Consider the following 6,566-nt stretch of genomic DNA (forward strand, 5'->3'; position numbering starts at 1 on the left):
GGCCGAACATGCTGAGCATGTTCGGCCGACCCGAAGCCACACGAAGCAAGCCGATGTACGGCTGATTTCAGCCGATGTACGGCTGAAATTAGCCGTACCAGCCTGAAGTGAATAGCCGAACAGTGTTCGGCTCACTTCACTTCAGATCGGTCATTCACTCGGCTGCCCTCGGCAGCTTCGTGAATAGACCCCTATGTAAAGCCCTTACAGCTAACTAGCACACGCAAGGGTGACTGCATAGCACTCTGCTTGAAAAAGGAGTCACTCTAAAACAGGAAATCAAGACCAGTGCTCAGGGGACCATCTGATTCTACAGGAAACTAAAACTTTTAAACATCAAGAAGCAGCATCCATTGTAAGTGATTTCATCAGCATTCATCATCACTTTAAACCAACAGACAGAACAGGGAGAGAATGGGAATGTAGAGTACAAACAAGAGATATAAAGTGAACATTTTTGCTATTGCAGATATGCAGAAATAACCCATAACATATGCATATTTACCTACTGTGAGCCATGGACCCCTCAGTGAGATAAAAGTTCTATAGCTCTATTTTTAATCTTTGACGTACTGTAACTATATGTATTTTTAGAAGACATTGTAAATGCAGCAGTGTTAGTCTTCTATCTGGAGCTATAATAGCCAGGGGGGAGAGCTTAGCTAGGAGTCCTGAAAACGGTGTTCCTCTGAGTTGTCAGGACTCTATGAGTTTTTATGACACATTAGGAATTGAATAAATGAGCAGATCCAGTTTCTTAAGGTGAAATTAGGAACAAATGTACCGTAAGTTGCTTAAAGTAGCATTAAACTGTTAGGGTTTATTCACTAAGCTGTTGAAGGCAGCCAAATGAAAAACCAATCCAAAGTGAAGTGAGCCAAAGGGGTTGATTTACTAACCTTTTAAACACACCACGAACGTGTATACACCTCTGTAGTGTGTTCCCTCCCAGCATGATCTATGGGAGGAATCGAAACACCTTTGTAGTGTGTACACACCCAGCAGGTGTGTTGTGCAAAGCCCTGCAAGGTAATGTGGTGTAAATTAGCTCTATGTTATGTTGCTTGCGTTGATGAATGCAGGAATGTAAATGCATGAGCTAACCATTTTTGTCTAAACTGTAAAGCAGCATTATATATGCATCATGTGAATGATTTTTCCATATATGGCATTAGTGGAAATATGCTTTTAGAGACTTTTTGATTGATAAATACGTTTTGCTGTTTGAAAATCACACGCACCTGGTGCGTGCATGTGTTTAGCTTAGTAAATCACCCCCAAAGGCTCTTAGCTGTACAATGGTTGCATTCTGCTCACTTCACATCCCTTTAGTTAGACCAAACAGCCTTAGAAAGTTTGGCCGGACCAAAGGGAAGAACCCGTTCTCGGCTCAGCATTCAGATCAGGCATTCTGTTTGCTACCTCAGAGGTAGCTGGATCCAACTCTTTCAGCTCCACTTCCCTGAACTTCCTGTCCAGTACAAGATCACAAGGGAAACCACAGTCCCACAGTCTTCAGCAGTGCCCATCTACTAGCTTAGAGAAGAGAGAATAAAGGAGGGAGGATGAAGGAGGGAAGAGCAGAGCGGGAGGGAAGTGGCATGCCAGTTCCTGTTTGTTTACGGATACACACAATGCAAGGGAAAGGAGCAATTCTAAAACAGGATATCAAGGCCAGTACTCAGGGGACCAGCAGATTCTGCAGAGATCATCAAGCAAATGTAAGTAAACACAACATGCAGTTTTTAAAGGAATGTTTTTATTATTAAGGGAAAACAAAACCCAAACACACATGGCCCTGTGTGAAAAAGTGTTTGCCCAACCCCCTGTTAAAACTTAACTTAACTCTGGTTTATCACACCTGAGTTTAATTTCTCTAGCCACACCTGTTCGCAATCAAGAAATCACTTGAATAAGACTTGACTGACAAAGTGAAGTAGACCAAAAGATCCTCTTAAACTACACATCATGCCGAGATCCAAAGAAATCCAGGATCAAATGAGAAAGAAAGTAATTTAGATCTATCAGTCTGGAAAAGGTTATAAAGCCATTTCTAAGCTTTGGGACTCCAGCGAACCACAGTGAGAGCAATTATCTACAAATGGCGAAAAAGTTTTTTCTGCTAGAAAAAACTTTCTAGCAGATTGAACAGTTGTCTTAAAGCACAACTCCAGATTTGACACCACACAATTCCTTCATAACCCCCTCTATACAGCAGACCCCCACCATTTTTTTAAAGTTTTAGTTTGCCTGTCGTCTGGCTAGTCACATGACATGCTAGTGTAATGACATGAGCAAAGTTCTTTACAGAATACTCCTTCATCTTGATGAAGGACCCTTAGCAGGTTGGTCCGAGATGGAATAGTGAGTCTGTGGAGTACAGCAGAGTAAGCGAGTATTGAAGCCAGAGCTCATTTTTTTTATATTAACAACACTTTGAAAATGTATTTTTGGTCAAAGCTGGAGTTGGGCTTTAAAGTAAACCTTTTAGAGTAAAAACATTTCTGAACTCCACCTCTGTACTAATTTATCGTTAATGCTGCTCCCTGGCCACTCAGATGCCCAATATATTTCCACAAAGTCACCAGAAACCATTGAAAATGTTACAGTACCTCCCACCACTGCCATGTAGGCAGTAAATATTTTCTAGACATTGGAGAGTTTCTTGGATTGCAAAGGCTGGAAGTCTTATTTGATGTGACAGTACTGCTTTAAAATTTGCATGAACCATTGAAGCGTTAACGGTTCTTGCCTTGATTTTCATCATGATGATTTTGCAGAATGAGCATGCAGTGCAAAGATGTTCAACCACCATCTTACATCTATGGGTATACGTTTGTTGACTGACCTAAAAGGCAGTTTTGGGCTTCCGTAATCTCTGCACTCACATCACTCAAGTACAAATTATTGAAAAAATAATTGTAAGTATCAAAGTAAGCTAACTGTTCTGCTGCAGAAACTAACAAAATCAATGATTGTCAGTTTTTCAAAGGAGGAGTAGCATATTTGTAGAAGAAGGTAGCTTTCATTTCATTTTAAAGTTATTATTGTATTGTACTGCTTTGCTGAAATATATCAAACTACTTCAAACTCAAGACACCTCATGGGGAATAGACAACTTAAGACATACTGTATTGCAAGCTTTGACTTTGGTTCACCTCAACAATAGTTGAAGTCCAACTGAATGAAGAGTTTCTTCTCAAATCCCAGAGACTAGTTCAATAAGTACAGTGCTTGTAATTTCCCAAAGAACTACACTCATGATACATATTAAAATAGTCTTTAAACTGTGATCAGGCAAAACCATCATTTATGGATCAACAAGACAAAGGAGACACAATAAAAAGCATTGTTCTTCTGGGCAAATGCATTTCCCACAAGACTGTTATGAAAAGCAAAAAATGTATATCCATAATTACTTACACTAAAGAAATAAGGTGTTCCACTTTTATGTTACATAATTCCTTATAAAAGGTATAAAAGGGGCACACTATGGGGTTATAGCTCAGAATGACATTGTGTTATACAGCATGTAGGCATTTATCTCTCCACTTATGATTTTGAAAACATATAACTATTTCTTAAATTCACTGCTAATATAGACATGCCACTGGTTTGAATCCTTGTCAGGAGGTCCAACCATGATTACTTCTACTCATTATTTACTATCTGTGTGTACATCATATTCCATACACAATAAACAACATTTTCTTCTATGACATCCCATTTTGCTTTCTGAGTCTTCAGTAGGTTTATTAACCACTTGGGTACTAGCCTGTATATACCCCTTCATTACCAGGCCATTTTCATTTAGTTTTCAGTGCTGTTATGGTATGACTGACAACAACTTATACAATACTGTACAAGAATAATTTTTATATCATTCTGTGAGACAGAGCTTTTTTTGGTAGTATTTAATCACTACTGGGTTTTTTTATTTTGTATTATATCAAAGAGAAAAATCACACATTTTGGAAAAAAACTGTTTCCCTTATTTTCTGTTATAAAATGTATCCAAGAAAATGCCAATACTACCCCAAAATGGACCCTTATAGGAAAGTAGACACTTCAAGGTGACCTCATTTTTGCCGCAATGTTGGAAATGAAGAAACATGCTGCTTGGTAATGGTGCACTAGATACAGCATATCACTATTGTACAGAGCATACAAAAAGGTAAAGGTGAAGTTAGTGTTTACATTTGTAATTGCCATGATTGCCAACCATGGAAATGACATGGCATGAGTCACTCTGATTGGCCCTGTGTACAATTCCTGTAATCTGCACTGTCTATTGTCAGCTCAATTGCAGGTATTTGAAGGGCTCACTGGCCCCCCATGAGTCCACCTACCCACTGTTTTTTTTAACAATATAATAGTAAAGTGTTAACCAAGTTTTACTAATGATTTTAAAATTAGCATATGAAAAGCTAAATTGTACAGTTGTCGATTATAATATAAGATAGAAAGGACCATAGATTAACAGATATAAATATATGGACACTAGTTTTCTGTTATACATCTGATAATGTATTACTAGTAAAGCAGTAGTTGTGAGGATAGTGGTCCCCTTGATGCAGCCTATGGGCTTGATGCAGCCCATTGCTTGCCTTCATCTAATACTTGGCACTATTCCTCCCACTGACATGATGAGGCACTATTTCTCCCACTAACACAAATGATAGGGCAAATTCCTTCCAATGACAACAAAGGGACATAATTGCTCACACCAGGCTGACACCAGTGATGGGCACAGTTCTTCACGCCATTGATGGGGTTTAATTTCTCCCTTTGACATCACTTCCTTCTACTGACCCCAGTGATAGGGCATTATTCCTCCTCCTGCTGACCACAGGCACTAGGCCATTTGTTTGCTTCTTCTAACCACCATCCCTTGAGAATGTTACTGCCACTGACCACTGAACCTGAGGCACTGTTTACTCCAACTAACAACTGATGCTGGGCATTTTCTACTCCCACTAGCCACCATCTAGCTTTCCTGAAGGATGGAGGACAGTGAACTGGCTCTTTGTTTAGAACGTTTGGGGAGCCCTACTCTATGGCTTTTATTGGTTCCACAGAAGTGGACAAAAGAGACCATGATAATGATTTCAGTGAATCGACTGAAATGGCTATTACTTAAGAGAACCAATCACTACTGGGGATTGTAATGCATTGTAGAGATAATCATCACACATCTTGCCCTCAACTGCTGATATGAAAGGAGAACATATAGGCATTAGGCAATAGTAGAGAGGACTTCAGCTGTACCCTAAAGTATAATACATAACATAGAGGAGACACAACAGCTAGATCAAGCCACCCCTGAAAATAAACAATGGCAAGGAATTGCTGCAAACGCGAGTCATGTATTGACGCTCCACAGTAAGACTACTCTTGTTCCATATATTTTGGGTGTACATCTAATTTTTTGGATTATGACTGCATTGCCACTGAACAGTACCAAAGCTTTAACATCCTTTGTGAGCTTCTTGGCAGATGCTTTATTTCACTATCATAGTGCACAGTACAACCTTCCATGTTAGCTCACTATTCTTTTTTTTATTGTACACACTATGAATAAGCTACTCCCCTTAAATAAAATAGCCAAAAGCTTCATATGTAGTTATTTAGAATGAATTGGTCTGTAGTGTCTTCAGCTAGCGAGCTCAGTGAGGACTTGTTTTAAAATTTTATTTAAGTCAAACATTTTTTAAGCTATTTCAAATGTTGATGTTGAAATAACGTACAATGGATGCTGATCCTTCAATTTGGAAGAGATGGGGGATTTGGAGCTGTTTGGAAACATGATTACTGTAAGTGCTTGGGCAAAAATATAAAGAGATATTTTGCTGGGCAATGTATATTTGTTTGATCTGGACTCATTATTAAAAAAATTGAGACTTTAATACTACTATATGTTTTATTTACAGTTCAATAAGAATGTGTAAATAAATAAATGTCCACAGCCTGGCCACAATTCTACCTTAAGACTAGTACTGCAAATTCTAACAAGTGCCTATACTTGACCAATTCTCTTTAGCTCATCGATATAGGCAAATTATACTGTTGTGGGTGCAAAGTTATTTTAAAAAAGGCTCTCTCCTAAAGCTAATAAACATTCTGAATAAAAGCTGTATGCAAGACTTAGGATAAAACAGCAGGATTTTAAGTGCCATGGCTGGTTAATTTAGCAATACACCCTTCCAGCCAGTCACAGTTTTGCATTCCGGTAAGCTATAAAGACAGATATATAATAATATAATAACAACAAGAACAACAACAAAAATAATAACAACAATAATACTTATTATTAAAATATGCATACCTACAAAACAGACAGGGATAAAAAAAAGTCAGCTTTGATGTGTATTTATGTATTTATATAAAAATAAGATAAACCCGAACAAAGCAGTGAAACAACTTGCAGAAAATATCTAAGTAAGAAAAACAGAAAGCAATAAAAAATGACTCCTTCCATTTTTCTTATATTAGAATGCACAGCTTTGTGCGAGAATCATATTCACTCTTCCCCTGTTTTTTTAAATGAAATCTGTGCTATTTGTGTT

The 6,566-nt window shown here is 38.1% G+C and overlaps 1 long non-coding RNA gene across 1 annotated transcript in view; it reads right to left on the reverse strand.

The window, feature by feature from the left end:
- LOC108797566 overlaps positions 1-5,279 on the reverse strand; it is a 19,628-nt gene extending 14,349 nt beyond the window's left edge. The window contains exon 1 of the long non-coding RNA XR_001941894.1: positions 5,269-5,279. This is a non-coding gene — a long non-coding RNA (uncharacterized LOC108797566). The remainder of the gene's footprint in view (positions 1-5,268) is intronic.
- Between the last annotated feature and the right edge of the window lie 1,287 nt (positions 5,280-6,566).

Source organism: Nanorana parkeri, unplaced genomic scaffold (assembly GCF_000935625.1).
Source record: "Nanorana parkeri isolate BGI_ZX_2015 unplaced genomic scaffold, ASM93562v1 scaffold1297, whole genome shotgun sequence".
NCBI lineage: Eukaryota > Metazoa > Chordata > Amphibia > Anura > Dicroglossidae > Nanorana > Nanorana parkeri.